The 27,762-nt window shown below is 45.0% G+C and overlaps 1 protein-coding gene across 2 annotated transcripts in view; it reads left to right on the top strand.

The window, feature by feature from the left end:
- The first annotated feature begins 13,414 nt into the window (after positions 1-13,414).
- TBCEL (tubulin folding cofactor E like) overlaps positions 13,415-27,762 on the top strand; it is a 96,295-nt gene continuing 81,947 nt past the window's right edge. Inside the window, exon 1 of one of the 2 annotated variants that reach the window (XM_063943498.1) lies at positions 13,415-13,544. The gene's annotated coding sequence lies outside the window, so the exon portion shown is untranslated. The remainder of the gene's footprint in view (positions 13,545-27,762) is intronic. The other variant, XM_063943499.1, reaches the window with a different exon arrangement.

The raw sequence follows: 27,762 nt of genomic DNA, 5'->3' as shown, positions 1-27,762 counted from the left end.
TGGTCCCTTTGATAGAATCTGAAAGTTTAGTTAATGTAGCATGTTCGGGGACAAAGAGATTCCTCTTTGTTTGATACGAAGGGTCAGACAGGGGTTACACAGTGGTGTTTAGTATCCATCGGAAGAGAATATAATTAGCAATATTCCGGTGTTGGTTTGAAGCGGATTACTCGCTCGTGCGTATAGTTATGGACATAAGAAGTTTATGGACATTTACTATATTTGCACTTTATTACCCATGCGGCGGGAAACCCAGTTTCCCTCCCACCTGAGCAGTTTGAAATAGTCACAGCCCACCTGTATGAACCAACCTATGACCTTTTGTTATAATGCGGAGACGGATTCCTGTGTCCAATGAACAATAAGAATGTAGGGACCATTGTACTGTACTGTGTGTAAGTGTATATAAAGACAAGCCGACCTGGGCCAGCTCTCTTCTCTTCTCAACGGTTCTCATCACTGATAATCGGGAGCTGGATATCCAGAAAGGCGCTTGCGATTGTTCCCCTTGTGCGTAAGTTCTCTGCAACCATATTTATCTCCTATTTTGTTGTAAGCCATTCTCTCTCTCCTTCCCCCAAAAATGTAATTGTGTCTTTGATTGTATTTTAACGTGTAGTAACTCGGTTAGGTATTTTATGTTAGTTTGGTAGTGTATAACTTGTATTGTGTATTCTTTTGCAATTGAACGTTCATTCATTCCCTTAAAAGGTGTTAGACCCTTAGACCGGTATTTGAGTGTTTATTGTATTGCTAAAGGGTTCTCAGAGTGTAAGAATTGCTCATACAGCTTTCTAACTAACAAGGTTACACTGTGTTGCATTTACACCTTATCACTGCACAAAGGTTTACAATATAAGTACATTGTTTATGATATTGTTACAAAGGTTTAACTCTGTGAGCGTCAGCGCCGCTCGTGATCTCCTCGTGGTCTCGAGCGTCCGCTACGCTGATAGCGTATCATTACGGTAATCGGCAGCCTATAGCGTGCTTGCCTTTACGCATTAAGCCGTGAGCGAACGTGCCGCTCGTGCGTCTCGTCCACGGCTAAGCGTCCGCTACGCTGAGTACGTACCCTTACGGTACCACATACTCCAATAGCGTACTGAGTCTCTTCACCTTTTAGCGTGTTTAATATAGGATATATATTAGGCTTTGTCAATTGGGGACTCGCCCGCTCTTCACATATCTGCACTAGGTAATTTCAGCAGACATTATCGGTCAGCAAAAGGCGGGAGGTAATATTCCTCGTAGTGCTGACCAGATAAGCGTCTGCTTCGCTTAGTAAGGAGTGCTGAAGGAATCCGGAACCGGAAGGTAGGAACAGTACGTTATTGTCTTTTAAAACCTGTTTAGTTTCTGTTTTGCGTACGTACGCATAAGCACACACACCTGTATTTCTTGCTTAGTAGTATTTGTCCATATCTCATTCTCCTGGTTGCCATTTCATAATTGATAACGTGCTGAGAAAGATTTGTTGCTATTGGTAGTTAAAGAGTAAAAATAATACATTAAGGGGTAATTTGTAAAACACACACACAGCTTTGCCTAAAATACAAGGAGAGACCTGTGTGGTGCTCGGTAGATGATTACAGTTAAAGATCATCTACATTGATAAACGTGCTAATTGTATTTCTGTGAACATATCTGGCCAGCGCACACGTGTCTCTAACAAAAGGGTGAGATTAGCATACGCGACGCAAGGGTCGACGCACGGAGCGTATATTACGCAACGGAGCATCTGGGTACGCCCACCGAAACTCAAATCGCACAATAGCATTGTTTTAGTGGGGGCGGTATAGTATAGCCACGCGATAATAGCACAAATTGATTTCAGTTTCCAAAACTTAGTTTAAATACCTTACTTTACTGTAATGCCTCTGGGGAGAGCTATCAGATTACGGGAAATGATTTTTCTGATCAGAAAACTATAGAATGATAGTGGGTTTAAAACGGTATGAGTGTATTGAACTCCTCTTGGTGAAGTCTTGGTGAAATCTTGGTGAAGTAAATCTTGGTGAAGTAAGTCTTGGTGAATCACGGTCAAGGTGAATACGTGATGAGCACGGTCTAGGTGAAAACGTGCGACGGAGTGTGATAAAGTTTTCGTTGTATTACGCTCTGGCTGTTTTGGAGCACAGTAGGGAGACTCCAATGATCCTACAATTTATAGGCAACAAGTGTCTATAAGTGGTACGATTGGACCGCACGGTTGTATGTGTGACCAATAACGCAACGTGATATGAGGTCATATATTAAATTGCCCCCATGCGTGTTGTAGGGAGCACATGCAAGTGTGATTTGTGTAAAAATATAAAGGTAAGGAATTTTCGCTGGTAGGGCCTGCAACGATTACGTGGGTCTGCTAAAAGGGGCGGATTCGTTGTACTCGGAGCAGAAGAAGCTGGTGGTAGAGCTTGGAGAACTTCCACCGTAGACTTCTGTGTTTGGTGCATTTTAGGAAGTTTTTCTGTGTTAAAAAGGTCCACAATGGCAGCCAAGTGCACAACACAGGGACGTTTAGCAGTCAGGGTTCAGACTGAAGAGGCTTGCAGACCCCGAGGGTCTGCTCGGTTAGTAATGTGGGGGAGGTATGGTCCCCACACTGAGACCTTTTGTGACGAATGGACACGAATGACTGTGGGGGATAAAGCACCATTTCCTGGGATAGGTAGTTTTGACTCAGAGGTATTGCATAATTTAAGGCGAAGGATCTGTCTCATAAAATCCGGGAAACAACGAGTTAGACATTATGATTGTTTACAGTTATGGCAACAGGAAAGTGAAATGCAAAGAAATTTAACTTACATATCTGACTCTCATCTTGGGAGGAGAGACATGGCAATGGAGAGGATTATGGCTGCAGAGAATGGCACGATGGTGTACGATAAAAATGCACTTAGTAACTGTATTAAGACTGAAAGTAACAATTGTAATAAATGTAACAAGAATAATCGTAATACTGTTAAATGTACAACTATTAACCCATGCAAGTTGCACCCCATGTTAAACTTCCCTCAGGATCACCAGCAAGAAAGTGGGCCCAGCACGATGTCGGCACCTTTTCCAGCAGCCATCACACAAGACATCCAGGTGGACGCGACCAATTTGGTAAAGGCAGTAATCAAACCCCCTAACGGAGGGTCAGGTGAGGTCGTGTCCACAGGTACGTATGGTGTTATACATCACGCACAAACAAATGTACCTCATATTGTAGAACCAACTCAGAATGACGCTATTGGACTTAATCCTGTCAGGGTAATTGCAGTACCAAATGGGAAAACTGACACTTCAGGAGTCACTCCTGTCAGGAACATCGCCATGCACTGCCCCTTTTCCCAAACAGAATTAAGAACAATTTTGTCTGAATTTCCTGACCCTAGGAAAGACTTAGTTGCATGTCAAAAGTATATTAGAGAGCTAGGAAATTCTGCAGAGCCAAATAACAAAGATTGGAGGACAGTTTTGAGGGCATGTTTACCCCCCGATGTCGACTCAGTGAAATTTATCGCTGACTGTAAACTAGATGAAGAAATACCACTAACAGACGAGTATAATCAGGATAATGTAAAGAGAATCAACTTACAGTTAGGAGTATATTTCCCTGCAGTGGTAAAGTGGAATAAAATCTTTACAATAAAACAAAAAGAAGGTGAATCCACACCAGAGTATTTTCACCGGGCTCTGCAGGATATGGCTAGGTACACTGGTATAGATGACATTAAAACTAATGTACACCACAGAGAAGTAGCTGTGTCCGTATTAATGGACGGCTTAAAAGACACACTAAGAATCAGGGTACAAACCTCTCTACCTCACTGGAGAGGTATCTCGGTGGCTGCATTAAGAGAGTCCGCTATCGAGCATGACCGTAATATCCAAAGAACCAGGGAAGCACAGGGAGAGCGGTTGATGGTGATGAGCATCCAAGCATTAGAGGAGGCATCAAATCGACCGAAACCCCAGGCCACTGGCACATGGAGGAAGCCAAGGGTTTGTTATCTTTGTAAAAGAGAAGGGCATTATGCCAGCAACTGTAACAGCCCACATAAAGTCAGACCCCCTAGACATGCAAATGAGCAAAGTTATGACACACCAAATTATAATCAGGGATCACATAGGAAGAATTTTGGGCCACACCCATGATATGTAGTCAGGAAAGGTGATCATTAGGACTGATGATGAGCCTGAGGTAACGGTTAATAAATTGGGAGGTCATTCCCTGAAGACACAGGAATGACCGGGGTAAAATTTGTAAAGTATCTGTAAAATGTTTTTTTTTTTCTCCCCATCTCTGACGGTCATCGGCAGGACTCAAACATTACATAGCTACTTGGTCTTTGCAGAAGTCTACCAAACCCCAGCATGACCTACCCGCATCAATGTATCCTGGCCAGATACAAAGGGTGGGGTTTGGAAATGCTGGTGGGAGGGACTGCGCAAAGATACCATTGGACATGCAGGTGTGACAGCCTGATGATGAACGGAAGAACTGACAATTATTTTTTTTCTCTCTTGAAAAAAATGTTTGAAAAATGTTTTTTTTTCTGTTGTTGTTTATTGTTGATTTATGTGATGCATATATATATGAACGGTTCTCTCTCTCTTGTTGTTTTTTTTCTCTCTCTCTCTTCTTTCTCATGTTCTCATAACGTTACAGATGGTATGTCACACATTAGTTGGACAAATGGTAATGCAATATTTATTCTCCTTACAGAAAGAGCGCTGAGCTAGAAGAAATATTGTATCACCAGAATGTTTAGAAGACTGAGAGACAGCACCTTTGAGATGACAGCAGAACAAGAAGAACAACAAGACTAGAGAACTAATTATCGTAACAAGTTTCTCTCCCCCTCAAACTGTTTTTCTGTACCCCCATTACAAATTTCTCCCTTCTCCTCCTGTAAGATGGACTTGCCCCAAGAGACTGTGATACGGATTTTCCTGTTGACCATGATGATTGACCTGAGCAGTCTGTTTCGGTGAGAGTACCAGTGAGGTCGAGAAAGGATCCAGAAAGGTTCTGATGACAGAGATGGAGGCGTAGATTTCCAAGAATAACATAATCACCGAGCAAAGGCGAGTACCGGAAAACGATCTAGCAGCCATGTTATTCGTAAACATTGTAAAGGATTGTTAGCTAAAGAGAATTGCATCTGTAGGCATTGTGATAACTTAGTTGAGGATGGGTGCATCAAGAAATATCAGTCCAGTTTTAACATTAACATGGACCGGCATCCATTGGGTGACTATCACTCATTAGTGGGTAAGGTGTTAAACCAAACAGACTGTTGGGTATGCTCTCAAGTACCTCAAGGTCACAGCAAGTCAGGACTAGTACCATTTCCTATAACGATAGGGGAGGTACTTGAGTTAAGTGGTGGGAGGCCGGTGGACAAGAGGTTTAATATCTCTAGTCCTCCTAGTTTGAAGCTCCACCAATATCATGTGGATAGATCCCTAGTATGTTTTAACATTTCCAATCCCCGAAAGCCGGGAAATTGGGAAGTGTCATGGAATAACCAAACCATGACCTTTTCATACAGAGCCGATAGAATGCCTACAGATACAGAACTTATACGCCACATAGCCGGTAGTGGAAAATATTTCTGATATAGGTATACCCTAGGAAGTAGGATCATAAGAGTTGGAGAAGTATCACCAGGATACTGTGCACATATCGTACAAACTGATACGTGTACTAAACAGATGGGAGAATTAGGGTTAGGAGATTTCATATGGAAAATGTGTAATATGGTTATGTCCTACTCCGTCCCATATGTTCTCCCCGATGATGCATACTTCATATGCGGGAGGAAGGCGTATAAGTGGCTTGCCCCAAACTCAGAAGGGTTATGTTATATTGGAAAAGTACTGCCTGAGGTAATGACCGTATCCCACACTAAAATGAAGGATATTCACCGCAGTGCCCAAGCTCCTTATACTCACACTCATTACGAGCACATCGTTAAACGGCACCTGATAGAAAGAACAGAGCATCCGGCCTCTGACCTGATCCATGAATCCACCGGGATTCAATTCCTAATCGCGTTAGATATCACTCGTACCGCCAGAGGAGTGATAAATTATAAATATATATCTGCGCTTGCAAATTTATTAGACAATATCACTGAAATGTATGATGACACATTCAGGTATACCGGAAGGGAGCTCCAAGCTTATAAAACAGAACTGGTTCAGCATAGGATGATTCTCAATTATCTCACAGCTGTGACAGGCGGGTATTGTGTTACCCTAGCGACTCAGTATGGAATAAAGTGCTGCACTTATATTACGAATAGCACCAAGGACCCGGCCGAGGTCATAGACCAAAAGATGGATGACATTTTGCAATTAAAATGGGAGTTCCGAAGGAAACACAATCTCACCCTTGATGCTGTGGGTAATAAGCTGACCAGGTTGGGTGTCATGGTTGAACCCGCGAAATTGGTTCTCTGGTTTAGGAGAATGGGCTCAAGGAATTATCATGGATGTAGGGAAATTTCTTTTGTGTATTCTGGGTGTCATCATAGTGGTCGGTCTGATATTTAGATGCGTTCGGGTTTTAACAAAGTGTAAACGTAGCGCCCGAGTGATGAGTTTAAGAAGTGAAGATACTGTAATAACAACGACTGATTTGATTTACGACCCAACCATTGAGACAATGTTGTGATGAAAATGTGATTCCACGGTCCGTTTCTTTCACCCGTTTCTCCTTTGTTTTTCTCCAAGGTACAAAGACATCCGCTTGGAAGAAGAATTTGACAACCTTTTACACAGACAACTGATGGACTATGCCATAGACCCCCAATATCCCTAGTAACTTTAACTTTACGCTAGCCCAACATTTTTTGTAAGTCTATGGACATTGAAAAAGCTTTTTGCACACCGTTTATAGCAAAAGCATCGGGAGACTACAGTCAACATGTACATCGAGACAAGACACAAGACAAGACCTCAATCGGCAAATGTATATTAAACTCACATAGTTTATGACTGCATTTACCATAATTGCTCCTTATCTTCATTTCTACAACCTTCAGGTAATGACACACATAGTCGATAGGGAATATAGGCACAGATATCAGCACTCACATATCCCCCCATTCATGTATCATCAACTAAAATGTGCTCCCCCATTTTGTTGCAACCAAAAGCCGAAAAGAGCTCGGTAAAGTTTGACAGCCCATCCACAGACCCGTACCACGGGATAAGAAGGAATTCAAATGTATACTTCGCAATACCTCGAAGCTTGATTTAAAACACGTACGGCACGATGATACATGACCCCCCCAAACATGGAGTCATACACACATGCTTCTACTATCTCACTAGGTCATACCGTTTTCCCACCTTCTTCTCTTCTCCCCTACCCAATCATAGAAATGTATTATACATGACATATATTTTTCTCTTTTTGAACTGTTTTAGGAAGTGGCAGTTATTGGTGACTGCCAAAGGGTGGACTGTCAAAGTCAGAAAAATATCACGCTGCACATTGCCATATATGCACCTCATGCGTGTGCCCGCTGCACGAGCATGAGCTCTCCCGTGCGGGCGTATACTCGCGGTCGCGTGCACTCGCAGGCGCACGGTATGCGCATTTACGGTAGAGTTTGTGTGCGTCTAGCGGGCGACTCAATCGTAACATAATTTAGTCATATAATGTATTTTGTAGATTATGGTCCCTTTGATAGAATCTGAAAGTTTAGTTAATGTAGCATGTTCGGGGACAAAGAGATTCCTCTTTGTTTGATACGAAGGGTCAGACAGGGGTTACACAGTGGTGTTTAGTATCCATCGGAAGAGAATATAATTAGCAATATTCCGGTGTTGGTTTGAAGCGGATTACTCGCTCGTGCGTATAGTTATGGACATAAGAAGTTTATGGACATTTACTATATTTGCACTTTATTACCCATGCGGCGGGAAACCCAGTTTCCCTCCCACCTGAGCAGTTTGAAATAGTCACAGCCCACCTGTATGAACCAACCTATGACCTTTTGTTATAATGCGGAGACGGATTCCTGTGTCCAATGAACAATAAGAATGTAGGGACCATTGTACTGTACTGTGTGTAAGTGTATATAAAGACAAGCCGACCTGGGCCAGCTCTCTACTCTTCTCAACGGTTCTCATCACTGATAATCGGGAGCTGGATATCCAGAAAGGCGCTTGCGATTGTTCCCCTTGTGCGTAAGTTCTCTGCAACCATATTTATCTCCTATTTTGTTGTAAGCCATTCTCTCTCTCCTTCCCCCTAAAATGTAATTGTGTCTTTGATTGTATTTTAACGTGTAGTAACTCGGTTAGGTATTTTATGTTAGTTTGGTAGTGTATAACTTGTATTGTGTATTCTTTTGCAATTGAACGTTCATTCATTCCCTTAAAAGGTGTTAGACCCTTAGACCGGTATTTGAGTGTTTATTGTATTGCTAAAGGGTTCTCAGAGCGTAAGAATCGCTCATACAGCTTTCTAACTAACAAGGTTACACTGTGTTGCATTTACACCTTATCACTGCACAAAGGTTTACAATATAAGTACATTGTTTATGATATTGTTACAAAGGTTTAACTCTGTGAGCGTCAGCGCCGCTCGTGATCTCCTCGTGGTCTCGAGCGTCCGCTACGCTGATAGCGTATCATTACGGTAATCGGCAGCCTATAGCGTGCTTGCCTTTACGCATTAAGCCGTGAGCGAACGTGCCGCTCGTGCGTCTCGTCCACGGCTAAGCGTCCGCTACGCTGAGTATGTACCCTTACGGTACCACATACTCCAATAGCGTACTGAGTCTCTTAACCTTTTAGCGTGTTTAATATAGGATATATATTAGGCTTTGTCACTTTGCTTAAAGAGCAATTCAAATCAGAACCTCTTCCACGGTTTTATGCCTCTCTCAATGGTCAAAACTTTCCAAAGATCAAGGCTCATGCGTGGAAGATGCTTGTGCTATTTGGTTCAACCTACATATGCGAGCAGGCATTTTCTGTGATGAAATTTAACAAGTCAAAACACAGATCTTCCATGAATGATGAGCACCTTGCAGCTGTGCTTCGGATTGCGACAACAGAGATGATGCCTGACTTCGCTTCTCTGGTTAATGCGCATCAGAGGTTTCAATCATCTCACTGACTCTTTTATGTAATTGTTAATTCCACCTTTGATTGTTAGTCTTTTTTTTTTTTAAACGGACACTCCATTTGACTGTACGAAGGCTTGAGTGTTTGTTATTTTCTCTCTCTCTTGTTTTCTGTCTTCTTTCTGTCTTCTCCTCCTCTTCCTCCATTTCTGTTCCTTTTACTCCTACCTAGACATTTACTGTGTTCTATATTGTATCAGTGTTCATTTTCTTATTCTGTTTGCTTCATATAATAAAATATTTTTTTATCAAAATCTAACAGCATTTTTGTGATAGATTTTGTATATACAAGATATTTTGTATGTGGCCCTCGAATATTCGCTGGAAGTGTTAAGCGGCCCCCCAGCTGAAATAATTGCCCACCCCTGAACTACAGGCCAACAAGATAAATCTAAACAGAATAATGGCTACAGAGAATGTACATACGTGAGAATGTTCGCAAGCGCAACCCGGCCGGTCCTCCGCTAGTCAGATAGAAAGCGTTCAGAGTCTTCTGACCGGCCAGGCAACAATGGGCTTTTTATACACAACATGCATACACAATACAATGGTCACTGTAATCTCATTGTCCATTGGACACAGGGATGTGTCTTTACATTACAGAAGAGGTCATAGGTGGATTTGAATAGATGGGCGATGTCTTTCCCCAACTGCTCTTGTGGGTGGTATCCTCTGGATTCCTGCCGCATACATAATATACAGTAAATACAGTTAATGTTCATATTCTACTTTTGCACATAACTATACGCAGGAACATGCGATCTTTCTCTAACCAACACCGGAATGTTACCCTCAAAATACCCTACAGCTGGATACTAGACATCACCTTCCAACCTTTATCTGACCCTTCCTATCATGCAAAGGCGAATCTCTTAGTCCAGGAACTGTTTAAACTATTACTACTCGCTGATGTGGTGTAGGGGAGTTATATCTAAAATGTAAACTATTTGGGTTAAATATGTAATGTTCTAATAACCCTCTACGCGCTCACAAACTCCGCCGTAAATACCCATATCACGCGCATGATCGCCGGAGCGATCCTACGCAAATTGCGGATATGTGCACGCACGGAGGACTGAGTGCACGAGCAGCGGGCATGTGCATGGGGTTAGTACAAGGCATATGCATTACAATATTTTTCGACTTTAACAGGTGTTACTTTCTTTTGCTGTTGGGGAATATATGGTAAAAAATTTGATTTACCTGCTGTAGCTGTGGAAACCAGGTCCGTCAGCCCATCCCCAAACAATACATCACCCTTATAGGGTAGTACTTCCATATGTTTTTTGGAATCCGCATCACCCGTCCATTGGCGAGTCCATAAGGATCTTATCGCTGAGACAGACATGGCATTGGCCCTAGAAGCTAGCAATCCAATGTCCCTTTGAGCATCCCTCATAAATAAGACTGCGTCTTTAATATGGGCTAGAGTTAGGAATATAGTATCCTTATCCATATTATCAAATTGATCTGTCAGCTCATCTGTCCAAGCTGCAATTGCTCTACACACCCATGCCGACGCAATTGTCGGTCTTAGCACAGCACCCGTATGAGAATAAATACACTTTAAGGTAGTTTCTTGCCTGCGATCTGCAGGGTCCTTAAGGGCTGCTGTGTCAGGAGACGGTAGCGCCACTTTCTTGAACAAGCGCGTCAGGGCCTTGTCCACAGTGGGGGGTGATTCCCAAATCTCCCTGTCCTGCTTAGGGAAAGGGTATGCCATATAAATTCTTTTGGGGATCTGCGGTCTCTTATCCGGAGTCTCCCAAGCTTTTCCAAAGAATTCATTTAATTCATGAGATGTGGGAAAGTTAATAATCTGTTTCTTTTCCTTAAACATGTGTACCCTTGTGTCGGGGACCGAGGGTTCATCCACAATATGCAACACATCCCTTATTGCCACAATCATACACTGAATGTTTTTAGTCACCCTAGGGTGCAATTTTACTTCGTCATAGTCGACACTGGAATCAGAATCCGTGTCAGTAATAGTGTCTTGTGTTAAGGGACGCTTTTGAGACCCTGACGGGCCCTGTGAGTCGGTCCAATCCGAGGATTGACCACCTGATGTCCCCCCTAATTCAGCCTTATCAAGCCTTTTATGTAAAGATGCCACACTTGCATTCAACATATGCCACATGTCCATCCAATCTGGAGTCGGCACAACCGACGGGGACACACCACTCATTTGCTTCACCTCCTCCTTGGAGAAGCCTTCCGCCTCAGACATGTCGACACACACGTACCGACACCCCACACACACAGGGATTAACCTATAAGGGGACAAAACCCCAACCAGGCCCTAAGGAGAGACAGAGAGAGAGTATGCCAGCACACACCAGCGCTTAAAAACACTGGAAAAATATGTCCAGATAGCGCTTTTCTATATATAATATGCCAATTCCCACTCACTGCGTCGCTAATGTGCCCCCCTCCTCTTTTTTCCAGCCTGTGAAGTTCAGCAGGGGAGAGACCAGGGAGCCAGCGTTTTCCTCATGCAGCTTCTGTGGAGAAAATGGCGCTGGTTAGTGCTGAGGATCAAGCCCCGCCTACCCGACGGCGGGCTTCGGTCCCAGTGATTTTTCAATAAAAATGGCGGGGGATCATAGATTTACTGCCTCCGCAGCCTAATCAAACTGTATTGTATTTGCCCAAATGTGAGGCTTATTGCTGCCCAGGGCACCCCCCCCCCCCTGCACCCTTCAGTGCTGCTCTGTGTGTGTGTGACTGGGAGCAATGGAGCGGTACTTACCTCATGAAGATCTGATGTCTTCTGCCGCCTAAGATGTCTTCTGCCTTCTCTATCCGGCTTCTATCTTCGGCATCTGTGAGGAGGACGGCGGCGCGGCTCCGGGACGAACCCCAGGTGAGACCTGTGTTCCGACTCCCTCTGGAGCTAATGGTGTCCAGTAGCCTTAGAAGCAGTGCCCAACTTGACAAGCCAGCTCTGCTTCTCTCTCCTCGGTCCCACGATGCAGGGAGCCTGTTGCCAACAGGACTCCCTGAAAATAAAAAACCTAACAGAATTCTTCTTCAACAGAAAACTCTGGAGAGCTCTCTGCAGTGCACCCATTCTCCTCTGGGCACAAGATCTAACTGAGGTCTGGAGGAGGGGCATAGAGGGAGGAGCCAGTGCACACCCATAGTCAAAGTTCTTTTTAGGTGCCCTATCTCCTGCGGAGCCCGTCTATACCCCATGGTCCTTACGGAGTCCCCAGCATCCTCTAGGACGTAAGAGAAAATAACATGGTGGGAATGCCCCTTAAAACGTGAGACAAGTGGATGCTGTGATCAGACAGGTAGCTGCTGTGCTCTGACAAGTGTCTGCTGTGCTCTGACAGGTGGCTGCTGTGCTCTGACAAGTGACTGCAGTGCTCTGACAGGTGGCTGCTCTGCTCTGACAGGTGGCTGCTGTGCCCTGACAAGTGGCTGCTGTGCAGTGCTCTGACAGGTGGCTGCTGTGCTCTGACAAGTGGCTGCTGTGCTCTGACAGGTGGCTGCTGTGCTCTGACAAGTGGCTGCTGTGCTCTGACAAGTGGCTGCTGTGCTCTGACAGGTGGCTGCTGTGCCCTGACAAATGGCTGCTGTGCTCTGACAGGTGGCTGCTGTGCTCTGACAAGTGGCTGCTGTGCTGACAATTGGCTGCTGTGCTCTGACAGGTGGCTGCTGTGCCCTGACAAATGGCTGCTGTGCAGTGCTCTTACAGGTGGCTGCTGTGCTCTGAAAAGTGGCTGCTGTGCTCTGACAGGTGGCTGCTGTGCTCTGACAAGTGGCTGCTGTGCTCTGACAGGTGGCTGCTGTGTTCTGAACATGGTATTTCAACAAAACTGTGCCACTATATATCATACCTCCCAACATGACCCTCTCCAGGAGGGACACAATACTCTGCTTCTGGACTTTTCTCCTAATTTATTATTGCCGGCACCTGTGTTGAATGGATTAATAGATGAGAAAGGTGTTTCAGCACAGGTGATGGCAATCATAAATTAAGAGGGAAGTCCAAGAGCAGAGCAATCTGTCCCTCCTGGAGAGGGTCATGTTGGGAGGTATTATAATTATATACACCAGCAGGCTGTGGTGATGCATGCATTGCAACTGCAGCTCCTAGGCAATCATGCGCATTGACCGCGACGCTCAGTCCGTCCTGTGTCTGGCAGGAGCACCGTGCGAGCTCAGTGCGCATGCGTGGTGGCCGGAGCGAGCCTGTCTGACGGATGCTCTGTGCGAGCTCAGTGCGCTTGCGCAGTGGCCGGAACGCTCCTGCGTTGCTGGCAGATACCCTGCGCGAGCTCTGCAGCCGCCGACACCGTCACCATCATTGGCGCATCTGCCGGGAGAGCTCGCGATACTGGCCGTCCTGGCGACGCATGCGCGGTGAGGACGGTGAGTCCCCGGGAGGTGCAGGTATTTATCTAAGTACCGTTTACTATCGGCTGGGATGCGGTTGCTGGTCACATGGCTCAGTGCACATTATATACACACACAGCATATGTACATACACACATAGATAAAGTATTGCTTGCAAGATAATAAGATCTGCCCTGCTGCCAGGTCAGTGACATGGTTGCAGCATCTCTGCAAATGCAGACCCAGCAATAATAACAACAACAACAACAGTTGTCTGTGGGTGAGAGGCTTTTGGTCTGCGTTTGCTGCTGTTATGGTGCTGCTTGCATCCATCCTATGTACCAAGGCCCAGCACCACCCAGGCACTTACTGTATCTCGTGGGCCCACCATCCACTGACATTGGTTTTAGTCTATTATATTTTGCTTACTGCTATCAAAGGCCAAGCGGTCGCAGCGTCGTACTGTGCGCAGCTGTGCATGGCGGAGGCTGCAATATAGCCATTCATTATGTGCCATCATTAGCAGCTTAGCATTAGCTGTAGGCATCCTGGGAACTCATTTTATAGCATTTATAGAGGATCTGCAGACATTTTTTGTTTATCACGTTCCATTGAATCCCAGAGATTAACCCACACAGCTACCGCCGTCTGAAGATAACGGCAGCCCGCTGTGACCTATGGGCTACTCACGTGCGACTAGTTCGCCCACGTCTATGGCACACACGGGCATATACACGCGCATGCCATAGCCTTCTATGGTGCGATTGCCGGCTGTACTTAGTTGCAGTGGGGTGCGTACTTACTTTGCCGCGATGTGTATGCCCGTGCGTATGTATCGCGGCAATGATGAGCCTGGCTCCATCTTTATATACTGTAAAGTGCACTTTTGTCTGCTAGCCAGGATAATATAGAAGTTCCTGTGCAGTGTGAGCTGTTGTGACATCCAGTGATTAGATGAGAGCTTATGGGCCCCACACACTTGGCGATGTCAGCGATTTGGACGATGAGCGTTCTGAATGATGATTGTTATCATCCAAATTGATTTGCATTAAATAAAAAACGCCGGAAAACCAACGAGACGCGCATCGTTCATCGTCGGTGCACCGGCGCTAAACGATATGACGAGATAGCGTTCATTTCTGAACACTGTCGTTTATATCGCCCGTCAATGTCGCTAAGTGTGTAGGGCCCATAAGTTACAGCGGTGATTGTGACCTGTGAGCTCTCACATGCAGTTTCATTCCAATTCTGATCATATATAGAGCACCGGTTCTCAATCTCTTCAGGACCCCAAACAGTTCACGTTTTCCAGGTCTGCTCACAAAGTCACACGTGAAATAATTAGCTCCACCTGTGGATCTTCTAAAATATGTCAGTGAGTAGTGAGTGAATACACCTGTGCACCTCCGAAACCTGTTCCGATCCTTTCATTCCTGTAGGCAGCCGCAACCCCCATAGGTTTCTAAGGGGGATGCCATGCTGCCAGAATGCAAAGCATTCCGGAAATTGACCCTCCGTAGGGGCTGATTTGCAGAGGGTTCCCCCGGAAGTGGTCGCTGTGCATGTGAGGTCAGCGGGGATGGCGCATGTGCAGCAGCCGCGGCACTACACTCTGCATACACCCGACTGATGTGATCGCATTCTGCAATGCGATCCTGGGTGCAATTATCACGCCCATATCACATTGCAGATGCGATCAATGATAAATGGGCCCCAGAGTTTTAAAAAACAACAACCTTTTTTCCACCTTCATATTAAATTAATTTGTAGGCTTGTATATGTCCTGCATCTTTTATTAAGTGCATTGCTATTTTACATGTATTTTAGCCTTGTCTTTATAACATCAGGGAAAAATAAATGTAATGATCCATTAAACCAGGACAATTAGTTGCTGTAATTGAAAGTGTTATAATAAAGCTGACAACTATGGGCCTGATTCAAAGTTGGACGCTAACCTGATTTTTTCGCAGTTGAGCGATTATCTTGGTCTGCACATTTGTCTAAGTTGCACCACGCATATGCTGCGCTGGTCTTGTGATGGCGGACGCAGAGAGGATTTATTTGCAAAGTGATTGACAGGTAATGAGGAGAGCCTGCAAAATTGTCATGACCATTTTCAGGGCATATTTGAGAGATGGGTGTGGATCATTAGATGGACAGTGTCTAGGTCGACAATGTTTAGGTCGACCACTATAGGTTGACAGGGTTTGAAGGTCGACATGCTCTAGGTCGACAGGTCAAAGGGTCGACATGAGTTTTTTTCCCCTTCGTTTTTTTGGGGTGTTCTTTTCTCCGTACAGTGACCGGGAAGCCCAATTAGTTCACTGTGTCCCCTCGCATGGCTCGCTTTGCTCGCCATGCTTCAGGCAAGATGCCTCGCTCCGCTACTGCCGCGCTCGGCACAGGTTACTATTCCCAATTGTAGTCCACGTGGATCGTTAAGTATGAAAAAGTTTAAAAAAAAGAAAAAAAATTGAAAAACTCATGTTGACCTTTTGATCTGTCGACCTAGAAACCCTGTCGACCTAGTGACTGTCGACCTATAGTTGTCAACCTAAACATTGCCGACCTAGACACTGTCGATCTTCAGACCGGATCCCGTTTGAGACTGCGATCCGAGAAACAGGTGTAATGTCTTTCTTACTGCAGCCATGCTGCGCCACCTTTGTGCTATTTTGATAATTGACTGATCTGCGATGGCTGCTGCTTCTTTGCAGCTGCTGGGATTTGCAAAGCCACCGGTGGGCATCTCAATACAAATCTAAGCGGCAGCGACATTTGCATATTTTCGCACAGCCACCGCATACACATTTGCGGCTGAGAATGCATTTGCGGCAGCCAGGACTGTTCTACAAAACTGGGGAGTGTCAACCCCATTTTGTAGGCGTGCCGAGCCCAGGGTCAACGGCCTGTCTCAACAAGCTTTGTCGTGCACAGACTAGCTGAGGACTGCGATCGTCACGACTGATGGTTGCGATTGTGATCCGAAGACGCAGCACTCAGATTGCAGATGCTGGCAGGAGCGGAGGCGTCTGCTTCCTACAGGCGCCACCTGCAGCATTAGAATATTTATTGTACGGTATTGTACAGCCACTTCCTTGCAGGCGTGCAATACTAACCACAGCAGAATCGTGCCCTCTGTGTGGCGTGTGTATGACCGACCGTGTGTTTGTGGGTTCCTCCTTGTTCTCCCACAAAGAGGCTTTGTTGGCTTTTAGCTACATTGTGACTGTTTTGTATGTGTGTCCATAACAATGTAATTAGACTGTAAGCTCCACCGGTTCAGCAGCTGGATAGACATTCTCTGTATATTGCTGTGGTATATTATAATATTCAAGTAAAATAATAGTATTTATAATGAAAACCCCTTTCCCCCTCTGTCACTTGCCCAAATTTGTCCAACCAACCAACTTGACACAAGCTGCCATTGTCCAGGTAGCAGTTAATTTACCAACGGTTATAATCCCGACAGCCATTGACCGACAGTCAAAATACCGACATTCACTATGCCGACATGTTCAAAATGCTGACATAGGCAGAATACCGACATTTGAGATGCCGACACGTCAAAATGCCGATATGCGGTTTTAAGGAATTTTTGCCCCAAAACAGACGTGTTCATACTTTACCATCCCAGTGGACCTGGCGAGCGCAGCAAGCCATGCGAGGGGACGCGGTACACTTAGACGGTGTCCATGTCGACATAGACAAAAAAACAAAACAGAGAAATGTATGTCGGTATTTTGACATGTCTGCATTTCAAATGGCAGAATTCTGACTGTCGGCATTATGAACATGTCGGCATAATGAATATCGGTATTTTGACTGTAGGCCAGTGGCTGTCGGGATTATGACCATCGGTATTGTGTCCGTCGGTAAATCATACTGAACCCCATTGTCCAGTTAAAAGGTCACTGCTAATGCTGACACTGGCAATGCCTTATGGAAGGAAGCACTAAGCTGCTATTTATACAGCAGGCAGCCTTCTATTTCACAGGTCAGCGTCAAACTCAGCTCTGCCCATTAAAGTGTCACTTTCAGATGGAAACTGTATTAATTGCAGCTTTCACACATTTTTTATGTGCTTTCTATGTAATATTATCATGTATACAGTGCCAACATATTAAGCATTGTTCATTAACACAGAGAAGTATTATAAATTGACAAGAAACAGAAGGTAAAGATGACTCTGCCCATATGAGCTTGCAATCTAAGAAGCGATGCAGAGATAGGCTAGCAGAATAACAGCTGTAGTTTGTAATGGGGAAAGTGTATATAGTGACGGGAAGGCAGAAGCACCATCTGCTGGTATTTCTGTGTAGCTACCAGTGGGGTGCGGAGGATAATGAGAGGCAGTGGAATTGATCAGTGTATAAGTCGTAAGACAGCTGCTGGCTGCCATGACTTCAGCATTTGCTGTAACGGAACCTCCTTCCTCTCCTGTTTCTGGAGATGTCTTTGGCTTTTGTGCTGCTGTTATTTGTCTTTGTGACCCCACTGTTTTACCATCATCTCCATGTATCAGTGTTGCTAAAAAAAACAACCACAAAGCCAGACCGATACCTTTACGCCATCATTGTATTTATAAATGGTCAGAGGATGGCGGTGATGCCTGTTAGGGGGAGGGACAGTTGCCCCCAGTTTAGTTTGGCCACCTACATGTATAGCCATATAGGCCGCTGAATTTGCGCCTTGGCGCTCGCACCTGGCAGCAGGGTCTCATGGTTCTCACCATACATAGCCCACTTTATAACACAAAGGAGAGAACTGGCCAAGCATTACCAAACTACCAACAGCAATCAGCAAGTGTGCACAGACCGGAACTCTGCTGTCTGGGTAAGTATTCTGTACAATGGGCCTAATTCAGACCTGATCGCTAGCAGGTGATTTTTGCACTGCTGCGATCAGATAGTCGCCACCTACAGGGGGAGTGTATTTTAGCTGTGCAAGTGTGCGATCGGCTCGCATGTGTAGCAGAGCTGTACAAACAGATTTTGTGCAGTCTCTGCACAGCCCAGGACTTACTCAGCCGCTGCGATCACATCAGCCTGTCTGGGACCGGAAATTACGTCAGGAACCCTCCCTGCAAACGCTTGGACACGCCTGTGTTTTTCCAGACACTCCCAGAAAACGGTCAGTTGCCACCCACAAACGCCCTCTTCCTGTCAATCTCCTTGCAAAAGCCCGTGCGAACGGAACCGTCGCACAAACCCAACGCTGAGCGGCGATCCGCTTTGTGCCAGTGCGACGCGCCTGCGCATTGCGGTGCATACGCATGCGCAGTTTGGACCCGATCGCCCGCTGTACAAAAACGCACAGCAGCGATCAGGTCTGAATTACCCCCAATGTTTTTATAGGGGTGGGAGGTGTGGACTGGCCGTGTCAAGATCTGTGTGTGTGCTCTCGTTGCCAAATCAGGTTACCCCATTTCTTGAACCCCCAATTATTGATTGTATGCCTATATAAGATCAGTAAGCCAGAGTAAGAGGAATGCGGACAGACAGTAAAACTAGGGTTTGAAATCCCCAACTTTCCGCTTTCATCCCGTGCTGTGGAACCGAGAGTTCAGAGGTCCACATGCAATAAAGCGACAGTGTGCGGGCGTCTCAGCGATACATTGTCAGTTTGTAGTTTTGGAGTGAGATTTGTTTTCTTTAGTCCCTGGCAATGGGGGTCATTCCGAGTTGATCGCTCGCTACGGATTTTTGCAGCGCAGCAATCATGGCAGAACGGGCCTAATCTGCGCATGCACCGCAATGCGCAGGCGCGTCGTACGAGTACACAGTGGTTCGTTACCCAGTGATGGCTTCTACAACGATTCCGTTCGCACAGTTGACAGAAAGTGGGTGTTTGTGGGTGTCAACTGTCCGTTTTCTGGGAGTGGTAGGGAAAACGCAGGCGTGTCCAAGCGTTTGCAGGGCGGGTGTCTGACGTCAATTCCGGGACCAAAAAGACTGAAGTGATCGCAAGGGCTGAGTAAGTCCAGAGCTACTCTGAATCTGCACAAACTATTTTTGCAGAGCTCCGCTGCAAAGCCGTTCGCACACTTGCAAAGCGAAAATACACTCCCCCGTGGGCGGCGACTATGCGTTTGTACGGCTGCTAAAAGTAGCGAGCGATCAACTCGGAATGAGGGCCAATGTACACTGATCACTGCTATAAATGCTTCAGTACCACTGTCTACATTTCATCTGCAGCTGTGTACATATTTTTTATCTATTTATTTATTTTAGATGATGCACTGATCTTCACATATTTGGAGTCATACCTACCATATTACTATTTGACCCCTTTTTTGATGCAGTTATGAATAAATATATATATATATATATATATATATATATATATATAGGGAAAGAAAGCAGCGGCACTCTCAGGTTTTCGATTCAAAATAAACTGGACACAGTGGTCTCTGGTTCAAACTTCAACGTTTCGATACTTTACTATCGTCATCAGGATAAGAACATAATGAACAAAAAACATTTAAATAGCCACTCACCCCACCTCGTGTAGACAGACCATCGTCGCGGGCACCGGGTCCAGTGACGACACTCCATAGCGCCGCGCACTTCCTGTGCGCCCGGCCGCACAGACGGTCTCCTAGCAACCAAATTAACAAACAAAAAATAAACAAACGTGTGCATTAAAACATCAGAAATATGTCAGCCCACAGCGGATACTGCAATAGTGTACAGCGGACTGTAACAGATATAGGCTTAGTACAAAAAGCGTTGAACATGAAAAGAACTGTCATAATCGGCAGGAATTAAATGAACAACCCACATCCATAATAGTAAATGAGACTAACGGGCAGCACATATCTAGATTATCCCCGGGTAGTAAGAGTGATATCTCAAAAAGCATAACCTGACACATATAGCTATAGGAAGCAATTTAAGGGAAGATACTCATTAAGACCTTTAGGTGCTATGGTACTCAAACGATGTATCCATCTTGCCTCTCTTTGTAGAAGAGCTTTACTCCTATCTCCCCCTCTCAATCGCTTAGGCTCAGCATCAATGATTTTATATCTCAAGGTGGCTAGACTATGATTTAATAATTTAAAATGTCTAGCCACCGGTTGATTCATGGCATCCTTTCCACCCTCTAAGGCATGTCGAATGGCTGACCTGTGGAGCGACATGCGCTCTTTGAACTGTCTAGTGGTCTTCCCTACATAGAGAAGACCACACGGACAGCGGATGATATACACCACAAAGGTGCTACTACATGTCAGCACCTGCCGAATGGCTATCCGCTCCCCCGAATGTGGGTGGGAGAAGGAATTGCCATGCTCCAGGTAGCTGCACGTAATGCACCCTGTACACCGGTAGCATCCAGCCTTTCTGGTCAGAAAGGTAGTGGGGCCCACTGCTTTTCTCTCAGAAATGTCATTTTTTACCAGCCAGTCCTTCAAATTGCGATTCCTGGTGTAACTGGCCATCACTTTGGAGTTTTTCAGCATAGAAAGGTCCGGGTCCGAGGTGACTATTGGCCACAGGTTCTTTACTGACTTAGAGATGGTGAGGCTGGCAGTGTTGAACTGTTGGACAAACGGTACAATGTCCCTTTTCTGTTTCTTTGCAGCAACTGTACCAGTCAATGTCTCTATCCGAGGAATGGCCAATACCTTGTCCTTTGCGGCAACCAGGCTCTCATAGTTGTATCCTCTGGCCAAAAACTGTCTGATCATAATGTCTATTTCTTTCACCGTTTCACTGGGATCGTCGGAAATCCGGTGAATCCTTAGAAACTGAGAGAAGGGTAACCCCTTCTTTGTAGAGACAGGATGTTGGCTGCTGTAGTGTAGAATGGTGTTTCTGTCCGTCTCTTTTTTGTGGAGAGCCGTCTTGATTTTGCCATTGGACAAAGAAATTTTGACATCCAAGTAGTTAACATACTGCGTGCTCATTTGGTACGTAAACTTAATAGTGCTCTCGGTAGAATTAATGGTAGTCATCAATTCTGCAAACTCTAGTTCCGAGCCTGTCCATATTAATAGTAAATCATCAATATAGCGTGTGTAAAATAGTATTTTACTGGCAATCTTTTCATCACTGAAGAAGGCTTGTTTTTCCATCTCGAACATATAGCTGTTCGCAAATGCCGGGGCCACGCAAGACCCCATGGCACAGCCTTGCTGTTGTACATACCAGCGGGCATCAAACAAAAAATAATTTCTCTTGAGGGTTAGCTCTAGGAGTTTAATGAAGAACATCAAATCCGGGCCTGAATATAATGGACTGGCAACAAGCAATCGAAAGACAGCCTCCAACCCCCCAGAGTGGGGGATGTTGGTGTATAGACTGACAATGTCTAGTGTGCATAAAAATGCATCGTCGGGCAACCTTGGTAAGTCCTGTAGTAGCATGATGAGTGTCGTGGTGTCCTTAAGATAGGTCTTCTGTGCCTGGACAACCGGCTGAAGGAACATGTCCAAATATTGTGAAATTTTGTGATAAATGGAGTCTCTCGCAGAGATAATCGGGCGACCAGGTGGTGTCCTGGGATTTTTATGCATTTTTGGCAGTGTATATAACACTGGCACCACCGGTTTATCTTGTAATAATGTATGCATCACTGGCCGTGTGATGTGCCCATTTAACACTGCTTCCTCCAATACACTTTTAAGCTCAGTGTTAAATCTTGTTGTTGGATCTATTGGCAATTCTTTATATACCGTAGTATCTGCCAACTGTCGGTAAATTTCATTTCTATACATTTGTATATCTTGTATCACAATGCCGCCCCCCTTGTCGGCAGGGCGGATAATGATACTCTCGTCTTGACTTAAACTCTTCAAAGCAGTCCAGTCAGTTTTGGACATATTGGATTTGACAGGTTTGAACGATTTGATCACATCCTTTACTGCCAGGTCCAAGGACCGATTGAAACATCTCAATGAGGGATTCATGCTCATTGGGTCAAATGTTGATGTACTCTGTATTTTCTGTAAAGGATTCACACGTATAGGTTTAACCTCGCTACTCTCCCCGAAGTGCTCACGCAATCTTAATTTGCGGTTAAACCGATAGGAGTCCAGTTTCCATTGAAAGTCATTGAAGTTGCTAGTCGGCACAAATGAAAGGCCTTTTGTTAACAACATTTTTTCCTCAGTTGTTAACACCTTGTTCGACAAATTAAAAATTATTTCCGTTTTGCTGCTTTGTTCTTGCGTTTTGAAGACCCTTTGCCATTGTCGTCCTCTTCGGGTAAAAGGTCTCCCGTGGCTTCTCGCTGAGCGCGAGTACTTACCCCTAAAGGGGGCTTACCGGTGTTGGATCTGGCCGATGCTTCTCCCTCACTTTGTGACGACCGCCCGCCACTGGAGGTTTCAGTATCCCCGGCAAATTTCCTGAATCGTCTCTGGCGTGGTCTATATTCCCTTTTATGTCCAGGGAACACTGCCCAAGGATAAACTCTGCCTTCTGTGTAGTCTTTCTGAACCAAAGTGAGTTTGTTCCGTTTAAATTTCACAAGGTCATTACGGTATGACTCCACTTGTGTCGTGAGCTTGGCAAGCCAATCAGTGCTGAAATCCTGTTTGAGGGTAGCAAGATGCTTGGTTTCAAATTCTGCTTTTTTGGTTTTAATTTCTTTTAATTCTCTAGCAGATTCCGCTATTACCAACAGAATAAGGTCTAGACTGCACTTATTCAATATAGCAGCCCATTTTCGGCAAAATTCTGCATTGAATTTTCCTATAGTCGGCGAATTTCTCACCCGGAATCCTCTGGGAATCTGACCACTGCGGTGGTAATCGGAGAGGGTCACCCCATGTAGATAGTAATCTATCTCTTTCTTAGATAGCCTTAATAGTTGTACATATAATTGTTCAGTGGATTCCTTGTTTTCCGACTGTTCAAAATGATCAGAAAATCGTATGCTTTCCGCATCAGCGTCGGAGAAACTCCAAGTCTCTCCTGTGGGTAATGAGATATTTCTGATGCCAGTGTTGTCCTGCATCACAGCAGGATAATTAAAAGCAAGCAAACCGTGCCGATCCTGCACGGGGTGAACAGATGAGATAAATACTTGAATTCTCAGGCGGTGCCTTGCCAAAAATGCACAAATGAAAACAGTCTGTCCAAAAGACGTCTTGCAGTCAGTGTACAATGTGGTATATAGATGTGGACAGCCGGCACTCACTCCAACCAGATAGATAAACACCTAGGTGCCTTCTGTATTGGTTTTGCAACCGAATGTAGGGAAAGAAAGCAGCGGCACTCTCAGGTTTTCGATTCAAAATAAACTGGACACAGTGGTCTCTGGTTCAAACTTCAACGTTTCGATACTTTACTATCGTCATCAGGATAAGAACATAATGAACAAAAAACATTTAAATAGCCACTCACCCCACCTCGTGTAGACAGACCATCGTCGCGGGCACCGGGTCCAGTGACGACACTCCATAGCGCCGCGCACTTCCTGTGCGCCCGGCCGCACAGACGGTCTCCTAGCAACCAAATTAACAAACAAAAAATAAACAAACGTGTGCATAAAAACATCAGAAATATGTCAGCCCACAGCGGATACTGCAATGTTTTCATTTGTGCATTTTTGGCAAGGCACCGCCTGAGAATTCAAGTATTTATCTCATCTGTTCACCCCGTGCAGGATCGGCACGGTTTGCTTGCTTTTAATTATCCTGCTGTGATGCAGGACAACACTGGCATCAGAAATATCTCATTACCCACAGGAGAGACTTGGAGTTTCTCCGACGCTGATGCGGAAAGCATACGATTTTCTGATCATTTTGAACAGTCAGAAAACAAGGAATCCACTGAACAATTATATGTACAACTATTAAGGCTATCTAAGAAAGAGATAGATTACTATCTACATGGGGTGACCCTCTCCGATTACCACCGCAGTGGTCAGATTCCCAGAGGATTCCGGGTGAGAAATTCGCCGACTATAGGAAAATTCAATGCAGAATTTTGTCGAAAATGGGCTGCTATATTGAATAAGTGCAGTCTAGACCTTATTCTGTTGGTAATAGCGGAATCTGCTAGAGAATTAAAAGAAATTAAAACCAAAAAAGCAGAATTTGAAACCAAGCATCTTGCTACCCTCAAACAGGATTTCAGCACTGATTGGCTTGCCAAGCTCACGACACAAGTGGAGTCATACCGTAATGACCTTGTGAAATTTAAACGGAACAAACTCACTTTGGTTCAGAAAGACTACACAGAAGGCAGAGTTTATCCTTGGGCAGTGTTCCCTGGACATAAAAGGGAATATAGAACACGCCAGAGACGATTCAGGAAATTTGCCGGGGATACTGAAACCTCCAGTGGCGGGCGGTCGTCACAAAGTGAGGGAGAAGCATCGGCCAGATCCAACACCGGTAAGCCCCCTTTAGGGGTAAGTACTCGCGCTCAGCGAGAAGCCACGGGAGACATTTTACCCGAAGAGGACGACAATGGCAAAGGGTCTTCAAAACGCAAGAACAAAGCGGCAAAACGGAAATCATTTTTAATTTGTCGAACAAGGTGTTAACAACTGAGGAAAAAATGTTGTTAACAAAAGGCCTTTCATTTGTGCCGACTAGCAACTTCAATGACTTTCAATGGAAACTGGACTCCTATCGGTTTAACCGCAAATTAAGATTGCGTGAGCACTTCGGGGAGAGTAGCGAGGTTAAACCTATACGTGTGAATCCTTTACAGAAAATACAGAGTACATCAACATTTGACCCAATGAGCATGAATCCCTCATTGAGATGTTTCAATCGGTCCTTGGACCTGGCAGTAAAGGATGTGATCAAATCGTTCAAACCTGTCAAATCCAATATGTCCAAAACTGACTGGACTGCTTTGAAGAGTTTAAGTCAAGACGAGAGTATCATTATCCGCCCTGCCGACAAGGGGGGCGGCATTGTGATACAAGATATACAAATGTATAGAAATGAAATTTACCGACAGTTGGCAGATACTACGGTATATAAAGAATTGCCAATAGATCCAACAACAAGATTTAACACTGAGCTTAAAAGTGTATTGGAGGAAGCAGTGTTAAATGGGCACATCACACGGCCAGTGATGCATACATTATTACAAGATAAACCGGTGGTGCCAGTGTTATATACACTGCCAAAAATGCATAAAAATCCCAGGACACCACCTGGTCGCCCGATTATCTCTGCGAGAGACTCCATTTATCACAAAATTTCACAATATTTGGACATGTTCCTTCAGCCGGTTGTCCAGGCACAGAAGACCTATCTTAAGGACACCACGACACTCATCATGCTACTACAGGACTTACCAAGGTTGCCCGACGATGCATTTTTATGCACACTAGACATTGTCAGTCTATACACCAACATCCCCCACTCTGGGGGGTTGGAGGCTGTCTTTCGATTGCTTGTTGCCAGTCCATTATATTCAGGCCCGGATTTGATGTTCTTCATTAAACTCCTAGAGCTAACCCTCAAGAGAAATTATTTTTTGTTTGATGCCCGCTGGTATGTACAACAGCAAGGCTGTGCCATGGGGTCTTGCGTGGCCCCGGCATTTGCGAACAGCTATATGTTCGAGATGGAAAAACAAGCCTTCTTCAGTGATGAAAAGATTGCCAGTAAAATACTATTTTACACACGCTATATTGATGATTTACTATTAATATGGACAGGCTCGGAACTAGAGTTTGCAGAATTGATGACTACCATTAATTCTACCGAGAGCACTATTAAGTTTACGTACCAAATGAGCACGCAGTATGTTAACTACTTGGATGTCAAAATTTCTTTGTCCAATGGCAAAATCAAGACGGCTCTCCACAAAAAAGAGACGGACAGAAACACCATTCTACACTACAGCAGCCAACATCCTGTCTCTACAAAGAAGGGGTTACCCTTCTCTCAGTTTCTAAGGATTCACCGGATTTCCGACGATCCCAGTGAAACGGTGAAAGAAATAGACATTATGATCAGACAGTTTTTGGCCAGAGGATACAACTATGAGAGCCTGGTTGCCGCAAAGGACAAGGTATTGGCCATTCCTCGGATAGAGACATTGACTGGTACAGTTGCTGCAAAGAAACAGAAAAGGGACATTGTACCGTTTGTCCAACAGTTCAACACTGCCAGCCTCACCATCTCTAAGTCAGTAAAGAACCTGTGGCCAATAGTCACCTCGGACCCGGACCTTTCTATGCTGAAAAACTCCAAAGTGATGGCCAGTTACACCAGGAATCGCAATTTGAAGGACTGGCTGGTAAAAAATGACATTTCTGAGAGAAAAGCAGTGGGCCCCACTACCTTTCTGACCAGAAAGGCTGGATGCTACCGGTGTACAGGGTGCATTACGTGCAGCTACCTGGAGCATGGCAATTCCTTCTCCCACCCACATTCGGGGGAGCGGATAGCCATTCGGCAGGTGCTGACATGTAGTAGCACCTTTGTGGTGTATATCATCCGCTGTCCGTGTGGTCTTCTCTATGTAGTGAAGACCTCTAGACAGTTCAAAGAGCGCATGTCGCTCCACAGGTCAGCCATTCGACATGCCTTAGAGGGTGGAAAGGATGCCATGAATCAACCGGTGGCTAGACATTTTAAATTATTAAATCATAGTCTAGCCACCTTGAGATATAAAATCATTGATGCTGAGCCTAAGCGATTGAGAGGGGGAGATAGGAGTAAAGCTCTTCTACAAAGAGAGGCAAGATGGATACATCGTTTGAGTACCATAGCACCTAAAGGTCTTAATGAGTATCTTCCCTTAAATTGCTTCCTATAGCTATATGTGTCAGGTTATGCTTTTTGAGATATCACTCTTACTACCCGGGGATAATCTAGATATGTGCTGCCCGTTAGTCTCATTTACTATTATGGATGTGGGTTGTTCATTTAATTCCTGCCGATTATGACAGTTCTTTTCATGTTCAACGCTTTTTGTACTAAGCCTATATCTGTTACAGTCCGCTGTACACTATTGCAGTATCCGCTGTGGGCTGACATATTTCTGATGTTTTAATGCACACGTTTGTTTATTTTTTGTTTGTTAATTTGGTTGCTAGGAGACCGTCTGTGCGGCCGGGCGCACAGGAAGTGCGCGGCGCTATGGAGTGTCGTCACTGGACCCGGTGCCCGCGACGATGGTCTGTCTTCACGAGGTGGGGTGAGTGGCTATTTAAATGTTTTTTGTTCATTATGTTCTTATCCTGATGACGATAGTAAAGTATCGAAACGTTGAAGTTTGAACCAGAGACCACTGTGTCCAGTTTATTTTGAATCGAAAACCTGAGAGTGCCGCTGCTTTCTTTCCCTACA

Source organism: Pseudophryne corroboree, chromosome 10 (assembly GCF_028390025.1).
Source record: "Pseudophryne corroboree isolate aPseCor3 chromosome 10, aPseCor3.hap2, whole genome shotgun sequence".
Taxonomy (NCBI): domain Eukaryota; kingdom Metazoa; phylum Chordata; class Amphibia; order Anura; family Myobatrachidae; genus Pseudophryne; species Pseudophryne corroboree.
This window is presented reverse-complemented; position numbering and strand designations above follow the sequence as displayed.